Below are 21093 nucleotides of genomic sequence, written 5' to 3'. Positions count from 1 at the left end.
TGGGTTGTGCAGGACTGCGCCTGCGGCGGCCAGAGAAAGAGGCGACTTTCCCCAGCTCCAGAGCTGCGGCTGCTGGGGAGGGATGGCCCCCTTCCCAGCCTCAGCTCTGTGGCGGGGGAGAGACCCTCTCTCCTTCCCAGCCCCAACTTGGGGGCTGCCATGGCGGGGGAGAGAGGGCACATCCATCACATTAGAAAGGTAAGATTACTGATATTAAAATATGAGTTCTGTGCTTTTATTTGTAGAACAAAAATGTTAATTATTATTAAGGGTTTTTTTATATAGTGCTTTTATCCAAAGTGCTTTACAATAGTTAGCTAATGGTACAAACAACATTTGGAAAGATCATTAAGTGGTCCACTGAGACCCTCAGCAATTTTCAAGTGGTCCACGAAAAAAAAAGTTTAAGAACCACTGTACTAAACCACTTCTCTTCAGCAATCCTGAACAACACAGCTGATGTCCACTAGTGCTGGAAGCAGGTGTCTGAGGTCACTCCCAAACGCAAGTCTCCAGCATCTGTGTATGGGATTGTATGTCCTGATATTCACTGACCCCACCAGGCATAAGAGCCTGCTACTTCAAAACTGCCAGCAAAGTTGCTTCTTTAGGAGCATGTGCTCTTGCTGCTTAAGGTCTGACTGTCATGGTATCTATATGTGGCCATAGTTTGTTTTAGTAACATACCATCCTGGTGCCAGCTTGTGGTTACAAAGAAGGATGCCATGTTCTCAGCCCACAATCTGAAAGGTAAAAGAGTGCCGCTCGCTATCACTAATCTGTAGAACCTGAAATTCAGCCATGGCTTTGGCGAAGTTCCGATGTGTTCCAACTTTGAGATTCAAGTTGATCTCTAGTTTTAATTAAAATAGGTACTTCATAGCTTGCTGATGATGGCAGTCACCTTTGTGGAAGTGAGGGGTCATTGGTGGCCCTGGCAATGCAGGAACTCAGTGGAAAAGTCTGTCAAAAGTTTTCATCCTCTGAGCACTGACTAAAAAAAAAAATCAGAAAAAAAATGTTAATATTTAAAAGGAGTACTTGTGGCACTTTAGAGACTAACCAATTTATTTGAGCATAATGACTTAGCCCAAAAACACACGTCATTATGCAAGTATGCATCCGATGAAGTGAGCTGTAGCTCACGAAAGCTTATGCTCAAATAAATTGGTTAGTCTCTAAGGTGCCACAAGTACTCCTTTTCTTTTTGCGAATACAGACTAACATGGCTGTTACTCTGAAACCTGTTAATATTTAAAAATTCAGTACTTTAAAATATTAAACGTTAGCACCCTGTTAATGATTTTTAAATTGGCACAAAATCAGGATGGAGACATTCTCGCTGATCGTCTCATACTTTGGGCCCCTTTATTGCCAATGCCACACAAAAATGTCACCCCTATTTCTATCGATTTGTTCTGTGTAAGACCCCAGTCCTATAATGACAGCTACATGGAGAGACAGCTGAAGTCACTAGAGCTCCATATAGGTTAACAAGTAGTTCCATACTTACAGTAGGTAAAGAGAATCACAATAATCAAGCTGGAAAATGCCTGGATCACCACATTAAAGGCAATCCTGAATAGAGCCACATGAATTGCTGACATAGAATGGCAAAGAAAAACTTGCAGATGATCTGTAAGATGTCTCATGTCTAGTAAAATTGACTGACTTTCCTGGCATTTTCTGTTAATAGATGCACTGAATTTCCCACTGTACATTTAAGCTGTCAATATCTCCCCGCATCATGACAGGATGAAAGTTTTGTATTTTAAAGCACGCTCGATTGGAGTTGAAATGAGATCAAGAATATGCTTCTTTTACTGCCTGAGATTTTGGATGATGATAATGATAGGGGACTTTCATTTGCAAAAGCCAGTGTGATGTCTCACTTATCTCCGTTGGATGCAAATTTGGAGAAATGTCCTTGACTGGGGTCATTAGAATTGCTATGATTGGATTTGTGACACTTCTAATATAGACTCAGAAAAACAAAATGCACTATTACTGAAAGAGGGAGATGAATTTATCGAGATGGTCTGAATAATTTCTCTGAAGCAGAAATTCCACAGGCAGCTGCTGTCTGTCTCTTGATGAACTTTAGATTCTATACAAAGAGGAACACCCCTGCCTATGTGAAAAAAATCGGAAAAGATTTCTTTATAACATGCTTTTCAACCCACTTCCTAAGAGGTATGCCAATCAGCACAAACACTAGTAGACATAAAACAAAGGTCTAGATTAAATAGAGTGAATAATCTATGGCTGTTTTCCTGGCATCCATCTGAGGCCTGAGACCCCTTTGCAAAATGATGGAAAGAAAAGTTACAGGCATCCAGTGCTTTTAAACAGAAATGGGCCTGAGCTGTAGCACTCCAAAATGGATTTTAAATTTCCTTTAAGTGTATGGTCTTGGATCTGACATTTTGATTCAGCTCTTTACAGATATAAGGGATGGTTGTGGGGTCCAGATCCAGGCTTATATGCCAAACATCCCTGATCTTTGAGGGTATTTTGCTCTGTGGTCCTTTCTACTTAAAGGAAAACATGTTTATGAGAGGCAGACAATAGCATAGCAACAGCTGGACATCTTCAAATGTCACCCTTCCCTCCAGTAGACAATAAACTCTTCCTCTCGTATGCTTTAGACCCTTCCTAGCTCAGCTATGAGGATAAAACTGGTATTTCACTGTCATTCCCAGGTGGTGAGAAACTTGGCATTTTCATTTTGTAGGACTCCTGCAGAGACACCTGATTCGCAGCCTCTAGCCCACCATCGGTAACGGCACGTGAACACTCGTTGCACATGGTGGTCATGAAATAAAATGTCACACACAGCCATCTGCATTGATCCAGTTATTGCAGGACATTATTCTAATAGTGTCTTCTAATCATAATAATTAATAATCATAATTTTCTTTTCAAATATTTAAATGCAACTCTCCGCTATTGGTGTTATCAGGGGCTACGCCTACTGTGGAGGAAGCACACCAAGTTCAGAATGAAAGACTTGTGTTTCTCTTGAAGTGATTACACACTGACCAGTGAATTACACAAGCACTTAGATTTTGTGCTTGGTCTGATCCAGGGAAGAGCTAAATGGGGGCACTAAAAGGTGCAGGGCTCCAAGATTCCCCATAGATGAGAAAATGAATTCTTAGTTTAGAAGATTTATCATCCGAAGGACCAGAAAGAGTAAAAGGGGGAAAACACTGAAAGGTCACTGCATCTGGTTTGTAATATACATGGGGTAGATTAAGACCATATCCTTAACGTCTGGGGATGGCTGCTTGAGGAGACAATCAGCATCGAAGTCTGTGTGTGTGTAGTGTTGGAGTGGACCATGCAGGGGAGAGTTCGTCGGGGAAAGGGACTTGGAGGAAGAGTACTTTTGAAGGAGGGGGCTGGCACGGTACAATGTTCACTTATTCACTGTATTTGCCAGCAGGTGTTAAGAAACATGGCCAAGCCATTATTAATCAGATCTCCTTTTTCTCAGGCTCAAGTGCTGCCTTATTTATTGGGGACACACTGGGACAGCTGACAGTACACTATGTAGGTAATTTGTGGATCTCTGGCTCCGTAAAAATCAATTGAGACTTGTACAGCATGCACGACACTATCCCATAGAGTGTGTACTGGGTTCTGGGGGAAATCCCAGTATGAGGATGGCAGTTAGGCTGGAAATGATGAGTTGTCCTGCTCTTATCTGAAAGAGAGCATGTGGCAGGCTCTCGATTTATCTCTCTAGATGTTGTGTGGGATTTTAGTGCATGTGTAAAAATGTAGACTGCCAACCCTAAGGCAAAGTTTCTTCATTTCTCTGCAGAACAGTGGTGCAAACTTTCCCACTCTCCCCCACCAATGTGTGTCAGCCCTGACCTGTGGTATCACTAGGGCCCTACCAAATTCATGGTCATGAAAAACGCATCACGGACCATGAAATCTGGTCTCCCACTGTGAAATCTGGTCTTTTGCATGCATTTACCCTACACTATACAGATTTCATGGGGGAGACCAGCATTTCTCAAATTGGGGATTCTGACCTAAAAGGGAGTTGCAGGGGGGTTGCAAGGTTATTTTAGGGTGGCTGCGGTATTTCCACCCCTACTTCTGCACTGCCTTCAGAGCTGAGTGGTTGGAGAGCGGTGGCTGCTGACTGAGGGCCCAGCTCTGCAGACAGCAGCACAGAAGTAAGGGTGGCAATATCATATCATGCCATCCTTACTTCTGCGCTGCTGCTGGCGGCTGCTCTGCCTTCAGAGCTGGGCTCTTGGCCAGCAGCCACCGCTCTCCAGCCGCCCAGCTCTCAAGGCAGCTGCCAGCAGCAGCGCAGAAGTAAGGGTAGCAATACCATGACCCTCTACAATAAACTTTGTGACCCATCCCGCAACTCCTTTTTGGGTCAGGACCCCTACAATTACAACACTGTGAAATTTCAGATTTAAATAGCTGAAATTGTTGTTGTACCAATAAAATAAAAACCAGCAGGATCTTATTAAAGGGAAAAAGGCAAAATACCACATTTATTGTGAATACAGAAAGAATCATAGTAAGCAGTTAGTTACAGCTGTAACATTCCATTCAATCTCATCTTTATTCACACATTCATTCATACACACACACACACACACACAGGTTCTGCAAGGTTGTTATCATAGTAAGCAGTTAGTTATAGCTATAACATTCCATTCAATCTCATATTTATTCACGCATTCACTCATACACACACACACACACAGGTTCTGCAAAGTTGTTATCATAGTTACCAGCCTTAGAGTTGCTCATGCCAAGCCACTGGCCAGGTGGCCTGGACATGAGGAGGGAGCAGGGCCTTGTCAGATGCTCATCTGATGCTCCTGGAAGTTGGTTTGCAGAATCAGACCCCAAAGTTCTCACTTTTTAGAGTCTATTTTTATAGGAATTTCTTCCTATGCCAGTCTATGGGAATTGCTGCATCATGCTGTTGCTGAATCAATCAGCAGATGGCACATTCCTGACGGCTCCAAGATGTTATCTTGTTTTTTGGTTCTCCCATTCTTGAGGCTGTTGGGTGGATTCCAGTCTGCCCTCCGGGGGTCCTCTGGTTATTTCCACTTGACGCCTTCTTCAGCCGATGGACACTGGATTCTTAGGCTGGCACCTCCCTGATCATTCAGTTATTATCCACACCAAGCATCCATCCACATACATCCTCTATCTCTACTTTAATCACAATTGTTAATACAACAAAAGGGCGGGGAGTCTCTGGGTGCTGTTTCTGTTGTTAAAGTATTGCTTTGAGTCTCTGTGAATTGCTTTGAGAACAGACTCTGTCTTAGAATGTACTAACACAATTAGCAGCTTGCAAGTTTCACACACAGAGGGAGAGAAACAGTACCAAAAACCAAGAGACCTCTTAATTAGTAATACCCTGGAATTTAAACTATGGGGAATCAAACTCATTTGTGATTTTAATACAGAACTTCTTTAATATGATCCAACATAATGACATTGACGATTTTTTTAATCCTATGACCGTGAAATTGACCAAAATGGACTGTGAATTTGGTAGGGTCCTAGGTATCACTTTTAGGTTGAGGATATAAGTGATCCCCCTTCAGGTCAGGGCTGACATCAATTGATGCAGCCCGCATGCTGAATAATGCACCAATTCTGTGGGGATAATAACCAGAGATTTTATAAATAAAGAGTAGGTCGTAATACATACGCATGAGAGGCAGAGTGCAGGTTGCCCCTTTCTCATTTCTGAGTGCTTCACTTTGCATCCTTCATGTACTTTTTGATTATTATCATGACGTCTCCACCCATTTCATTGTACTGGGGGGGGGGGAAACACATTTGTTAACAGCGATGAATGATGGGAGAGTGATAGTGAAGATGAAATACTTGTTCCTTAGGATCTCAATTCTTTGGGGCAGGGGCTGTCTTTTTGTTTTGTGTTTGTACATCATCTGGCACAAGGGGATCCTGTCCTTGATTTGAGTCTCCTAGGAGCTATGGTAATGCAAATAATAAATAATGATGATGTTTGTCTCCTGTCAATAGACAGGAATGATGCTAATGGAATGGGGGAAAATACCTCCTTAAAGGTTTATTGCTTTCCAGAACATTTTCTCCTGCTCCGGGCACTGTTTTGCAGGCACGGAAGGGGGAATTTATTGCTGAGTTCATCTCGTGACAGGCTCTGGGATCATATATCTATCTAGATTATAAAAATCTTGTCTATTTTTAAAGGAAAATCTTCTGTGACTAGATATGCTGACTCTTGATGATACCTAAATACAGCATTGATAGCTGCATTATAGCTATGGAAGTAGCCCGAGGAAAGAGGTAATGTCTTAGGGGCAGGGGACTGTCTTTTAGATATCTTATGTGTACAGTGTCTAGCAAAATGGGCCCCCAGTCCCTGGTTGAGGCCTGTTGGCCCTACTGTAATAGAAATAATAAATCCTCAGGAGAAAGGGAATGCAGCTGTGTATTGTTCACATATAGATCTCAGTAACCTGTTTCAGGTTGTTAACTGCAATAATTAATAGTTCTTGTCACCTAATTTTTTAAAAACATTTGTAGCAAAATTCCAGTGGGGGAGACGGAGGGGAGAAAGAGATCTTTACAGCAATCACTTAGATTACGGAGGCTTGCGCCAACCTGGGCAAAAGGAGGGTTTTTTCTTTTTCTTTCCTGGCTGAGCAGGCAGGGTGGTAAACAGTGGTTTGACTGTTTCAGGCAAATCAGGCTGTTTTAATCACTTTTCTTCTGTGTGTGTGTGTGTTTGCGTGCTCCAGGCTGAGTCAGCAATCTAGGGCAAAGTGGTAGGCTTCTCATCATGTGTGCAACAAGGATTGCATCATATCGTCAGGGGGGAAAAAAGTGCCACAAAACCTCCAATATCAGAAACCCAGCAAGTCACTGTTGGGTGAATTAGTGACACCAGCAGCCGTAAGACAGCAGCTCCCCTTGTAGTGGATTTATCAACAAGATTATTCAAACGTGTTGTTTTTAAACCTTTGGCGGAGATTTCTCCTTAATTGTGAGAGCATTTTTACCCCTGCCTGCTTCCAAAAAGGGAAGGAGCATTTGAGGAAAAAAGTTTTCATCATGGCCACCACAAAGGGTCTTGAAAGAACTTGTCTTGTGGCTGACAGAGGCACCAAGAAGTACTCCTTAGCTCTAGACAGGTAACACAGCTGTCTGTGTCTATTTCACTGTATATTGCTTTGCCCTTGAAAGTACAATGAGCCAGTTAATCTGCAGATATTACTACTGAATTTGAAGCACTCACTTCTCTGAGTCTCAGACTCTATATAGGGATGCACATTACACTATGGTATTGTTTGGGGTTTGGTGAGGTTTTTTCCCCTTCCAAACTTTCTTATTAAATGTTGGTTTAAGATACTAGAGATTAGTCTAATGCATCTGCATCTGTGCTGGATTGACCCAATCTACTGTTGAAGCCAATGTCTCCTACAATGTATTTTATATGCTTAGTAGATTTATGGTAGTATGCAAAATCCCACTGATTATAATGTGCTTTTAGGTTGAATCATAATAGCGCTATTGACACTGGGTTTGACTCCAGGCTCCTTCATGCCTGAATGTCTAAATAATCTATTAGGTGTTAAAGAAATGTGATGGCATTAAGGGCTTGATCCTGCAAAATCTTACTCACATGACTAGCCAACTGTGATTGAGGATTACTCATGGGAGTAAGGGTTTGTGTGAGCAAGCCTTTACTTTGTAATCCTTATAAATGGATTGAGGGCCATATCCTGTATTCCCTGCCCTCCCAAAGCTCTGGTGGGCAAGGAATGAAGGACTGGGCTATATATTAGTTGAGAATTGAAGGGTATTTATTCTTAAATGTATTTAATTGTGTGAATTAAATAGTAATCTTTTTTAGTTTGGAATTTTTAAAAAAATGAGTGCAAATGACTACTAGGAAATACCTTTATCTTGAAACTTATTTTCATGCTGCCTCATGCTTAGGAGCAGCAAATATTTTAAGTAAAACAGCAGCCCTGCTACAGCTTAGCACCTCTTGACATTTTTATTATCTCACTGCTTTTCAGGTTATTTGTTGCTTGGCTCTCTTAAAATGTGTGAGGCAGAAATTTGGTAGGAAACCTGTCCGCTCTAATGAAAATCTAGCTCTGTGTTTTTCCACTGTGCCCACCACCACAGTATCTTAGTGCTTCAAATATTTGATTATTGCTTTAATATTTATTATTTACATGGCTGCATAAATGTATATGACGCTGTCCAAAAGAACATGTATGTTAGCAATAATATTTCTATTAAATCCCACTCCCCATTTGTTATGTGACTCATGATCAGTTACAGAGGAATCTCAGTGGTGGTTTAGAATTGAGCTAAAACAGCTTAGGGGAGATCTTCACCCTCCCTCTGGCTGCTTCATATCGGGGCTCTAAAAGTCCTGAATCTGATTGGGGGAATATTTTTCTGGCAAAGGAACTACTGAAGACAGCCATAAGGCTGCCTTCTGATCACCCCCTCACAAGCCCTGGTGTTAGAGTGTGTGCCAGGACAGGGCTGGGGGATGGATGGGGCATTTGGGGATGGCGCCAAAGCACACAGTCTTGGGAGATTGACATAGGTCTTCTGGGCTGTTTAAATTGTGCCAGGGTTGCAGAACAGCCCAGGATTAGGACAATGCAGAAGCGGTTTAAAGCAATTTCAGCCCCTCCCCTCCCTGGGCTGCAAGTTCTGTGCTGCGCCTCTTGTTTTTTAATCTGTGAAATGCTCAATGGACAAGTGCTTATTACTTATACTACAGTAGTAACAAGAAACCTCCACCAGCTTGGGGACCGCATTGTGCTAGACACTGTATCAACCCATAAGAACGATCATACTGAGTCAGACCAATGGTCCATCTAGCCAAGTATCCTTACTCTGAGGGTAGCCAGTACCAGATGCTTCAGAGGGAATGAACATAACACGGCAATTTTGTGTGATCCCTCCCATGTCATCTAGTCCCAGCTTCTGGCAGTTGGAGTTTTAGAGATACCCAGAGCATGGGTATCCCTGACCACCTTAGCTAATAGCCATTGGTGGACTTATTCTCCCTGAATTTATCTAATTCTTTTTTGAACCCAGTTATACTTTTGACCTTCACAACATCACATGGCAATGAGTTCCACAGGGTGACTGTGAATTGTGTGAAGTACTTCCTTATATTTGTTTTAAACCTGCTGCCTATTAATTTCGTTGGGTGACCCTTAGCTCTTGTGTGATGTGAAGGGATAAATAACACTTCCCTATTTACTTTTGCCACACTGTTCATGATTTCATAGAATCATCATAGAATCATAGAATATCAGGGTTGGAAGGGACCTCAGGAGGTCATCTAGTCCAACCCCCTGCTCAAAGCAGGACCAATCCCCAATCAAATCATCCCAGCCAAGGCTTTGTCAAGCCTGACCTTAAAAACTTCCAAGGAAGGAGATTCTACCACCTCCCTAGGTAACGCATTCCAGTGTTTCACCACCCTCCTAGTGAAAAAGTTTTTCCTAATATCCAACCTAAACCTCCCCCACTGCAACTTGAGACCATTACTCCTTGTCCTGTCCTCTTCTACCACTGAGAATAGTCTAGAACCATCCTCTCTGGAACCACCTCTCAGGTAGTTGAAAGCAGCTATCAAATCCCCCCTCATTCTTCTCTTCCGCAGACTAAACAATCCCAGTTCCCTCAGCCTCTCCTCATAAGTCATGTGTTCCAGACCCCTAATCATTTTTGTTGCCCTTCGCTGGACTCTCTCCAATTTATCCACGTCCTTCTTGTAGTGTGGGGCCCAAAACTGGACACACTACTCCAGATGAGGCCTCACCAATGTCGAATAGAGGGGAACGATCACGTCCCTCGATCTGCTCGCTATGCCCCTACTTATACATCCCAAAATGCCATTGGCCTTCTTGGCAACAAGGGCACACTGCTGACTCATATCCAGCTTCTCGTCCACTGTCACCCCTAGGTCCTTTTCCGCAGAACTGCTGCCTAGCCATTCGGTCCCTAGTCTGTAGCTGTGCATTGGGTTCTTCCGTCCTAAGTTCAGGACCCTGCACTTATCCTTATTGAACCGCATCAGGTTTCTTTTGGCCCAATCCTCCAATTTGTCTAGGTCCCTCTGTATCCTATCCCTGCCCTCCAGCGTATCTACCACTCCTCCCAGTTTAGTATCATCTGCAAATTTGCTGAGAGTGCAAACCACACCATCCTCCAGATCATTTATGAAGATATTGAACAAAACCGGCCCCAGGACCGACCCCTGGGGCACTCCACTTGACACCGGCTGCCAACTAGACATGGAGCCATTGATCACTACCCGTTGAGCCCAACAATCTAGCCAACTTTCTACCCACCTTATAGTGCATTCATCCAGCCCATACTTCTTTAACTTGCTGACAAGAATACTGTGGGAGACCGTGTCAAAAGCTTTGCTAAAGTCAAGAAACAATACATCCACTGCTTTCCCTTCATCCACAGAATCAGTAATCTCATCATAGAAGGCTATTAGATTAGTAAGGCATGACCTACCCTTGGTGAATCCATGCTGACTGTTCCTGATCACTTTCCTCTCGTGTAAGTGCTTCAGGATTGATTCCTTGAGGACCTGCTCCATGATTTTTCCAGGGACTGAGGTGAGGCTGACTGGCCTGTAGTTCCCAGGATCCTCCTTCTTCCCTTTTTTAAAGATTGGCACTACATTAGCCTTTTTCCAGTCATCCGGGACTTCCCCCGTTAGCCACGAGTTTTCGAAGATAATGGCCAATGGCTCTGCAATCACATCCGCCAATTCCTTTAGCACTCTCGGATGCAACTCGTCCGGCCCCATGGACTTGTGCACGTCCAGCTTTTCTAAATAGTCCCTAACCACCTCTTTCTCCACAGAGGGTTGACCATCTACTCCCCATGTTGTGATGCCCAGCGCAGCAGTCTGGGAGCTGTCCTTGAGAGTGAAGACAGAGGAAAAAAAAGCATTGAGTACATTAGCTTTTTCCACAACCTCTGTCACTAGGTTGCCTCCCTCATTCAGTAAGGGGCCCACACTTTCCTTGGCTTTCTTCTTGTTGCCAACATACCTGAAGAAACCCTTCTTGTTACTCTTGACATCTCTTGCTAGCTGCAGCTCCAGGTGCGATTTGGCCCTCCTGATTTCATTCCTACATGCCCGAGCAATATTTTTATACTCTTCCCTGGTCATATGTCCAACCTTCCACTTCTTGTAAGCTTCTTTTTTATGTTTAAGATCCGCTAGGATTTCACCGTTAAGCCAAGCTGGTCGCCTGCCATATTTACTATTCTTTCGACTCATCGGGATGGTTTGTCCCTGTAACCTCAACAGGGATTCCTTGAAATACAGCCAGCTCTCCTGGCCTCCTTTCCCCTTCATGTTAGTCCCCCAGGGGATCCTACCCATCCGCTCCCTGAGGGAGTCGAAGTCTGCTTTCCTGAAGTCCAGGGTCCGTATCCTGCTGCTTACCTTTCTTCCCTGCGTCAGGATCCTGAACTCAACCAACTCATGGTCACTGCCTCCCAGATTCCCGTCCACTTTTGCTTCCCCCACTAATTCTTCCCTGTTTGTGAGCAGCAGGTCAAGAAAAGCTCCCCCCCAGTTGGCTCGTCTAGCACTTGCACCAGGAAATTGGCCCCTACGCTTTCCAAAAACTTCCTGGATTTGATAGACCGCTATCATATCCCCCCTTAGTTATCTCTTTTCTAAGCAGAACAGTCTCAGTCTTTCTAATCTCTCCTTGTATGGAAGCTTTTCAATGCCCCTAATAATCTTCATTAGCCTTCTAGGTACCTTTTCCAATTGTAATATCTTTTTTTGTGATGGGGCAACCAGAACTGCACACAGTATTCAAGATGTGGGCATATACAGTGGCATTCTGATATTTTCTGTCTTAGTATCTATCACTTTCCTAACATTCTTTTAGCTTTTTTAACGGCTGCTGCATATTGAGTAGATATTTTCAGAGAGCTATCCACGATGACTCCCAGATCTGCTATGAAAGGCAACGTAGCCTACTGGATAAAGCAGTATACTGTGACTCAGAAGATGTTCCTAGCTTTGTCACTAACCTGCTGGGTGACCTTGGACAGATCACTTCATTGCTTTGTGCCTCAGTTTCCTCATGTATAAAATGAGGATAATGATGCCGATTTCCTTTGAGATCAACTGCTGAATAGCTCTAGATACGAATTTGTTGTTATTATAGTGGAAAAAAATCCATATCCTGAAGTGTTTACAATCTTTGACCCTAATCCTGCAAAGTACTGAAATCAGTGGGGCTCAGCAGAGGCCCAGAGGTCTGCCTACACTCAGCTCTGTCTACTATTGGGATCTGTGACACCATACAATGGGTGGAGGAAAGAAACACATGTAGGCATAGGGAGGATGGGGTAACAATATTATGAGCACATATTTGCAAAGACTGGCTGTGTGCACAGTTTCTAGGTGTAATAAACTGATCAGTAGTAGTAATCTCAGTTTAGTCCTGGGGATAAATTACTGTATTTTTCAATTCTTTGTGTGTACGTTTAGCAAAAACAACCCAGCTGTATTGCTTTCAAAAGCATTTATTTTGCAGACAAATTGGCTACTTCTTTACAACACTTTTATTTTTTTTAGTAAGCACCATTATTGTATTATGTTGATGACAAAATCCTGGTCATCGTACTCGTGTTAACAGGAAGTCTGGCTACCTGAACCTCTCTCTTCACAGAGTTTTGGAAAGAACTCATTGCTACAGGCCAGTGGTTCTCAACCTATTTATCACTGGGAGCCACATATGCGGCCCACAGTGTGTTACCTGGACTGCAGGCTGAGAACTACAGCACGTCCCCCAGACCCCTCCCACAGACCCCTATACCCAATGCCCCCCTTCTAGAGACCCTTCCACAGAGTGGGGCCAGGAACAGAACCCTGGGTGGGGGGCCAGGCAGCAGGGACCCATGTGGGGCCGGATGGCAGTCCCGATCCCGGACCCAGCCACGTGGGGCCAGGTGGCAGGGCAGCTGGGTGGCAGCCTGGACCCCAATCCCACGGGACCGGCCGGCAGCCCCAACCCCTGACCCCCGCTGTGCGGGGCCAGGGATCCTGGGCTACAGCTCTGTGCTAATTGGGCCGCATGTAGCCTGTGGGCTGCAGGTTGAGAACTGCTGCTGTCAGCCCAGGTTTTCAACAGATACTAGTGATCCAAGGTGCCTTGAGTTTTGTTTGTCCAACTTGAGACACTTCAAAGGGGAGATGGTTTTTACAAAGTGCTGAGCATCCACCCTCTGAAAATCAGGTTCCTTTAAAGTATCTCAAGTTGAGCACACACAATTGCTAGTCACTTGAAAATCTTGGCCACATGAGTCACATATGGATACCAGATCAATGCAATATTGCCATGAACAATTTGATATCCTACTTGGTAATACTGTCATTTGTGCTTGAGTGTAAAGTTACACTTTCGTTATATCAATGACTTGTTGACCCAATCCAGTGCTGATGAATGTGTTTCCTGTTATATATTTTATATGCTTATTAGAGTTATTGCACTGTGCAAAATCCTATTGATTAAAATGGGATTTCAGATAGCATTCTAGCAGTTTGACTCAAGGCTTCATCAATCTACTTCATCAATCTTACTATTGTTAAAATACAAAGAACAGTAAATAAAGAGACAACATTAAGCTAAGTTTTGATTGCCCTGAGAAAGTCTGAAATTTAGCGTTGCAAGAGCAAATCCACCCCTAAGGGGTAGACTAATACAAAATGTGTGTGATGGAAGGTAAATTTTAAGATCCTCTGTGGAAATGCAGAAGTCTTTTGCTGAGTTGCCCTTATATCAGGTGCTAGAACTTTGCATAGAGCTGCAGAGTTGCTTTGGCTGACTCATCTTCCTGTCAAGGCAACTGAATCGTATCGATGCCAACCCAAGGAATATAAAAGGAGTTAAGTGGCTCTCAGAGGCAGGGGATACTGGAAGTAGTGACAAGAGGGACAACCCTAAGAACAGGTGATCTGAGAAGAAAGCTTAGGGCTTCTTGACACTTGAAAGTTGTTTTGGATTAAAATGGAGTGTGAATTTAAAGTGCTATAGCTATTCCTGAATAACACCAGAGGTAGACAAGGCCTTAGGCTTGTCACTGATTCCTGCCCACCTTGCTCACACCACTGTGTAAAGGTCTGGCCTAAGGATTCTGAGGAGAGTTAGTGAGACAACTCTTAGACATGGATTCATTTTACATAACAAAGATGTGGGGGATGTTTCGTTCCTCCTATCCTAGCTTTCTTCTGTGGAAATGAAGCTCAATGCAAGCTCTCACGGAATCAAGGGCTTCTCTTCAAACGAGGGGTTTGTGCCAGACCCTTTCTCCTCATCAGTGGCCACAGCCTCCGTACACCCTTTAAGTGGATCTTGTGTCGAGTGGATGTGTTTGGTTGCCAGCTCTCTGATCTGGCTCCCAGCCTTCTTCTGTAGTGTCCTATGTATGACCCTTCTATGTGTAAGGGGGCAGGAATTCCCCTGTACTCTGGCATCACAGGGATCCTCACCCCATGCAGCTGTTCTGTTGTGGGGGGTGGGAAGAGGAGGGAATGGGGACATTGATCATGCTTTAGCACTCATTTGGTGGGTTAATTTAATCTTAAATTACCTCTCAAAATTACCCCTGAAACTTTCAGAACTACTGTATCCAACTCTTACTAAAGACCATCTCTACTGAGCACCCAAGTTTACGGATGGGTTTGGGTGGTCATGAAGACAGCACCAGCATGCCAACCCCAATCATGCAAAAATCATGTCAGGTCCCAAGAATCATGAGAGCCTTAAAATGCCTGAAATTTCAAAAGTAATGAATGTTGGGTTCCTATAGATTTGTCCCTTGATTTTGGAGCCTTAAGGGTGCACATTTTCAAGCTTTCTTTTTTAACTGTGAGGACTAGAAATGTCTTTTTGTTACATGGAAGCTGTGATTCTCATGTAATCCCCTGATTCCAGGAGCTTGGGCTTTAAGAAAAACACTAAAATATCATGAGACTCTTGGCAAAATGGCAAGAGCTGGCTACATTTCCACTTTCCTTGCAACAAACCCTTTATCTAGATCATGCTTAGTATCTGTAGCACCTGACACTTTACAATAAAACCCACACAGATCAAGAGAGAGATGTTCATAATGTGACTTCCCTCTTTATGCCTACAGACTTCCTCTCCAAGAAGGTGATTCTGTGTCTTCGGCAGTTGCAATCATAGCAAGTCTCCTCATTTAAAAGGAGAGGACTGCCGGGAGGGATCTCTCTGTGAGGGACTGTGATGGGATATACAAACCCCACACTGGAGAGCAAGGGGTTACAGAATAGCTCTAGGCCCACGCAGCCCAGACACATCTGCAAAGCCTGCACCAGCTGGAGGCAGGGCTTTAGAAATGGAAGTAGAGCAGTTCAGAAGGGGCAAAGGAAGGGAGCAGAGGGCTGCCCCAAAGCTCATTGCCTGAGACGTGACAACACCGGTGCAAACCCACAAAGAAGAAACAGTGACTGAGTGTGCAGGTCAGAGACTGGATTGGAGTGATTTACTCTGGGAAGCTAAAGGGAGCTGTGGTAGGAAGTGGGCCAGTCTCATCACCACAAGGTGTCCACGTAGCTTCCCATCACTGGGCCTTGGACTGGAGCCTGGTGGAGAGAGTGGGCCAGAGTTCCCGCACCCACTCAGAGAGGACGTTACAACACCTAGAGTGTTCAGCTAGCAGCAGACCAGCTGGAAAAGGCCTTGACTGTTCGAGGGCTCAGCCCCCAGTAAAACCTCTGCACTAAAGGGGAGAAATGGAAACCTTTGGGATGGAGGCAGTGAAGGACCGGGCTGTGCTTTTCAATTGGGAGACACCCTGCCAAAGACCTGCCTAACCAGTAGGCAGCACTGTTGGTGATTGTGCATCTTCTACAGGCGTTCTTGAACATGGAACTCATTCCCTCTTTGGGCCAAAATCAGATATCAGGGACTACTGCAGAGCCCATCTCTTTTCCTTGGCTTTGGGGAGGCGAAAGTTTGAGAAGTTTATTTTTTTTATTAGTGGGTGTAAAGTCTATGATTATAATCTTGGCAGTTAATTTATTATGATTAATTATTATTAGTAGTATTAAGGTACCATTTAGAGGCCCCAATTAGGGATCGGGGCCCCATTGTGCCTAGGCACTGTGCAGACATATAATGAAAAGACAGCCTCTTTTCCAAAGAATTTACTATCCAAGTACACAACAAGAGACAACAGCTGGCTACAGCAACCAGAAAGGGCCAACACAAGTTCATCTGTCTGTGGGGACAGGAACAGTCTTTTTGTTCTGTCTATGTACAGCGCCTAGCACAATAGGATCCTGGTCCTGGTGGATTTTATGAGCTGACTAGTTAAGTTTCATATGTGGCCAGCCCACAAAATCTAACTAAACAAAATAATTGCAGGCATAGTGACTGTCAATTAGATGTCTAGTACAAGTGTTAGCCAGCTGGTTTATATCTAGCTTGCAAATATTTACCTGCTTTGTTTTGCACCTACACTATTGAGGAAGCAAGAAGAGACCTGTGGATAGGCTGAAAATATGACCCCAAATGACTTAAAAACATCCAAGGTTGTGTAAGCAGAGTCAGGATGAGCTCTACCTTGACATCTGGTGGCGAGTTGTGGTGGGTTGTGGAAAAGAACTTCAGGGGCTGATCTCATTTGCATAGGCACACCCACCCCACCTAGATGGTCACTTTGGCTGCTGTAGGAGCCCCAGATTCTCTGTTATTGGGGCAGGAAGAATAAACTGTTATTATCCTGATTATGTGAATCAAGGACAGTGGAACTGTACTTGGCCTTTTGTTATGATCGACCATCAACTAAGCAGCACTCGCTAGGCAAGGGACATGGGTTCCAAAACCCAGTGAATTAAGAGAGGCTGGGGACAGGTATTAATACCTGGTGGTATGGGCCCCTGGTGAGGGCCCTACATGCCAATTGCTCCCTCTCCCTCTCGAAAGATCAGAGCTAGTTTTGATTCTACTAGGAGTTACAGGCTGCTAAGCTGAATGCACTTTGGGCCAACGGTGCACCAGCACTGAAGCTCCCCTACTACAAGCTAAAATCACTAAAGAGCTAAAATTACTAAGAGCTGAAATCACTGAGTGTTGTGTTAAGTAGTGGGGGGGCCTGAAGATATATTGTGGAGCAGTTTGTGGGATGGGGGAGTAGCTCATGGGACGGCTGGTGGAGTGGAGCGGAGCGGCTGGCGGAGCAGAGCGATTCGTGGGACGGCTGGTGGAGCGGAGCGGAGCAGAGCCCCACGGAGAGGTGGGGCAATTGGCTTCGGACCATGTAAGGTGCCCCTTACCCCCCCACCCCCATTTCTACCCAGGTTGGGATGTAAAATTCTGCAGATAAACTTTTGAACTCGGGGGCTGCACTGACCAGAGACAGAGACTTTTGGGTTGTTGGACTTTTGGGACTTTGGGTGACTTTTGGGTTGCTGGACGCAAGAACCAAAGGGAAAGGACATGGCCCAATTTGCTTGGGGTGGGTTTTTGCTCATGGGCTGTGTTATGAATCCTGTTGGTGGTGTTTCCCCAACATAATGCCACATTGTTTCTCTCTGTTATTAAAAGGCTTTGCTGCACTCAGACTCTGTGCTTGTGAGAGGGGAAGTATTGCCTCTTAGAGGCGCCCAGCGGGGGTGGGGGCTCAAACCGGTTTTGCATTGTGTTATTGGAACGGAACCCCTAGATACTGAACCCGGCCCTTGTGCTGCCAACTCTGATGGGCAGAAGGGTTACAGTTGTATGCAGTGTAGTTGTAGCCATGTTGGTCCCAGGATATTAGAGAGACAAGATATTACCTCACCCACCTCGTCTCTTTAAAACCATCCAAGTTTAGAATGACATCAGTTAAGATCTGCATGGTACCTATATAAAGGAGATGAATATAGTTTTGATGTATTATTTCTGAAGGTAGTTTCATTATTATTTCAGACACAGATAAAGAGTGATTTTCCTTTGTGGGGGAGGTGTTCCTTCTCTGGGAAGTTTGCTGGTTCTGGTTTCATTCCCCTCACTGGAGTTCTAATACAGACCTGTGAGGAAGGCAGCTGTACCCATCAGCTTGTAGAGCAAGTCACTGCACACATCCCATGAAAACAAAGAAAAGGAAGCCGTAATCGCACTTGTTAATGATTTGTGGCGGTTCTGAGCTAAGTATTAATATATTCTTATTCACTGTTTCCTGGCGTAATTCAGTAGGTGCCCTCCATGACATGTACCCTTATTGCCTTTCCTACAAAGAAAAAAGAATTTGAAATGGAAAAAAGATTGTTTTAATTAGGACTCTGTTTGCAATGTGTCAATGCAGGGAGCTAAAGCTCAAAGGTTGTGTCTCACTCGAGCACATATAGGAGGTTTATGGTTTGCCTGCACTGATCTGTGCACTCTTAGCTCTTGTTCTCTACATCTAAAAATGTGTGTGTTAGATTATTTTAATTAGCAGGGAGCTGCTACTGAAGAATCTGTTACTCACTGCAGTTGGCAGGGGTCTTCCTAATACATTTGGCCAGATTATGTTCTCTCTTACTCTGACTGACTTCAGTGGGAGTGGTGGATGCTCAGTGCCTCTCAAAACAAGGCCATTAATTTAGGGGTCTAATTTAAGACACATAAATGTGAGAATGTTTGGCTTTACTCTCTGTGCCTCAGTTTACTGATCTAATCAACAAGATCTACAGAGTAGTGCTTACCATCCTCATAGTGATTGTCTGAAGTTGTGTTAGCTGATGTTTGTAAGGTGCTTTGAAGATTTAAAAGAAAAAAAAAAAGCACAAAGAGTGACCCAGTTCCTGACAGAAGAGTGCTGGGATTTAACTCCAGAGAGAGAGAAAAAATTCCATGCTGTGAGCTCTAGGGGAAAGTGAGTAAATTGTTCAACTCAGCCATCTGGAATTAATCAATTTGTGGTACCTTCTGGGTCTAATTCATCAGCAAAACACTGTGTTTCGAGTGACACAGTTGAACATGAGAAAGCAGATGAATATAAACACAAAATAATGGCAGATTCTTGTAGAGGGCTGGCCCTCAGGGTGCCGGCTGGCAGGGCAACACGTCGCCAGATGTGAGTCCTGTTCCCAGATGGTTCACCCACAATTTATTTGCTGTTCTGAGAAAATAGAGAAGAGGAGAAGAAAACAAAGAAAAAGCATCTCCACTCAGTGGGCAATAAATCTGACCATTTGTTCTGCCAAATAATCTCTGTGGAAACATGTACAGGGAATAGGTTGTCTAGGCTAGGCAAGCAAAGAGACTGATGGACCAGGTATGTGCCCACCTCAGAAAGCCCTGCTGGGAAAAGAACCTGACTTTGGGGAGCATAGAATATTTAGAAAATCAAACCCATGCTGATAATTACTGGACTTAGAAAGCAAGGAAAATTTCTGCCACTTTCCTGGTAAATGGATTGACACATGCTCTACACCAGAGTCTCCCCTTCTTTGCCTAAATCCACTTGGTGAAGGCAGGGAAGGGGGAAGATGTAAGATAGAGCAGCCTAGGGGATGCAGTAACTTACAGCTAGTTTGTTCCCTGGGGGACCAGATGCCAGCTGTGAATTGACAGAGCTGTGCCCTGCCTCCCTGTTTCACTTCGCACCCGGACTTGCCCCCTGTGCTAGGGTGGGTGCAGGCAGTGAGCATAGGTTCCACTGGCTTTACACCAGTTGATTTCCTCCCGCTGAGAAGTTCTCTCTTGGGTAGGTATGGCCAGTTTCCAGCCCCTCTGCACCACTCAGCCAACACTAAGGGGGCAGAACGAGGGCAAAGAATCTGTCCCTCTACTTTGTTCACTTGTTACTGGAAAAGTTATTTGATCAAGTAATCCATGTGATGAGTACAATTAGTTTCAGGGCTTTTTACTGGTTCACAAACAGCACAGGAAAAGCTGTATAAAGTCAGTAAGATCTATGTACCTCCTGAAGTTAGGGGCCCTTTAACTCAATCTACAAGACACATATTAATCCCAGCGACAAATCCTTCAGTGCAGGGAATGTGAAAACAGTCTGTTATTACCAGAGTGCCGTTAAACCCAGGTCTGCATCACGTCTCTGAGCTAATTTCAGTCTCAGAACAATAGGGCAGTTCATTACATGTCAAGACTTTCATTACATTACATTCCAAGACGGTAATGCTGCACAACAACGTTCGTAGACTGTAGATGGGTAGAACATATGATTTTATAAACTTTATATATGTAGCATTGGGAAGAAATAGTTGGTTATCATACTGCACTCCTACAAGTAGCAATTCAGGAAGTATGGCAGGGGAGTTTTATTGTTGGATTTATTACACCAGAAGCAGCTGCTGCAGCAGTAAATAGTGTAGTTGAAGTTACATTGTGGTTTCTATTCTAATCCCGGTGGGCCTGTGTCTATTCCACCCAAGCTTTGCTCAGTGCAGGAATAAAGGAGTAGAGAAAAAAGGCTCTTACAAAACCATCTTGGAGCCACCTGGCCCCTACCATAAATTAGAGCAGTCTCAGGACTGCTCTAGTATATGCTTGGCACAAGGGCCACAGGGGCCATTCAGCAGCTGAGGACAGCTGCAGTACAGTACACCCCAGCCATACCCCTTTCCTTCCATCCCCTGGTATCCCCTATGCTGGAGGCTTTGAGAGGGGTCAGGATTGAGGTGTTCTGGCAGCTCTAAATTTACTAGGAAGCTGCCTTATGTTGGGGGGATTTTAGGGGCAGGTTCTGCTGAATGTTTGCCCCTTTTATGCCACTTGAGTAGCATAGATGGGGACCAGACTACCCTGCGTCCCCTGCTTATAGTCACACATCCTTTTTCATCTGTTGGGCTGACAATTTCCATCCTTAGTCTCTGCCTGAAGCTGGATTTTTTTGGGTGCGCACACATGAGAAACAGTTCAGCCATTTTTGAGTATGAGGAGAGTGGGATAAAAGACGTTTTTCAATTATAAAAAAAAGGAATTGTGGCCCCTTTTAAAATAATAGTCCTTCTATCAAAATTGCTGGGAGTAGAAAATTGAAATTTTTTATGGAACTAGCCCT

Source organism: Chelonia mydas, chromosome 2 (genome assembly GCF_015237465.2).
Source record: "Chelonia mydas isolate rCheMyd1 chromosome 2, rCheMyd1.pri.v2, whole genome shotgun sequence".
Taxonomy (NCBI): domain Eukaryota; kingdom Metazoa; phylum Chordata; order Testudines; family Cheloniidae; genus Chelonia; species Chelonia mydas.
This window is presented reverse-complemented; position numbering follows the sequence as displayed.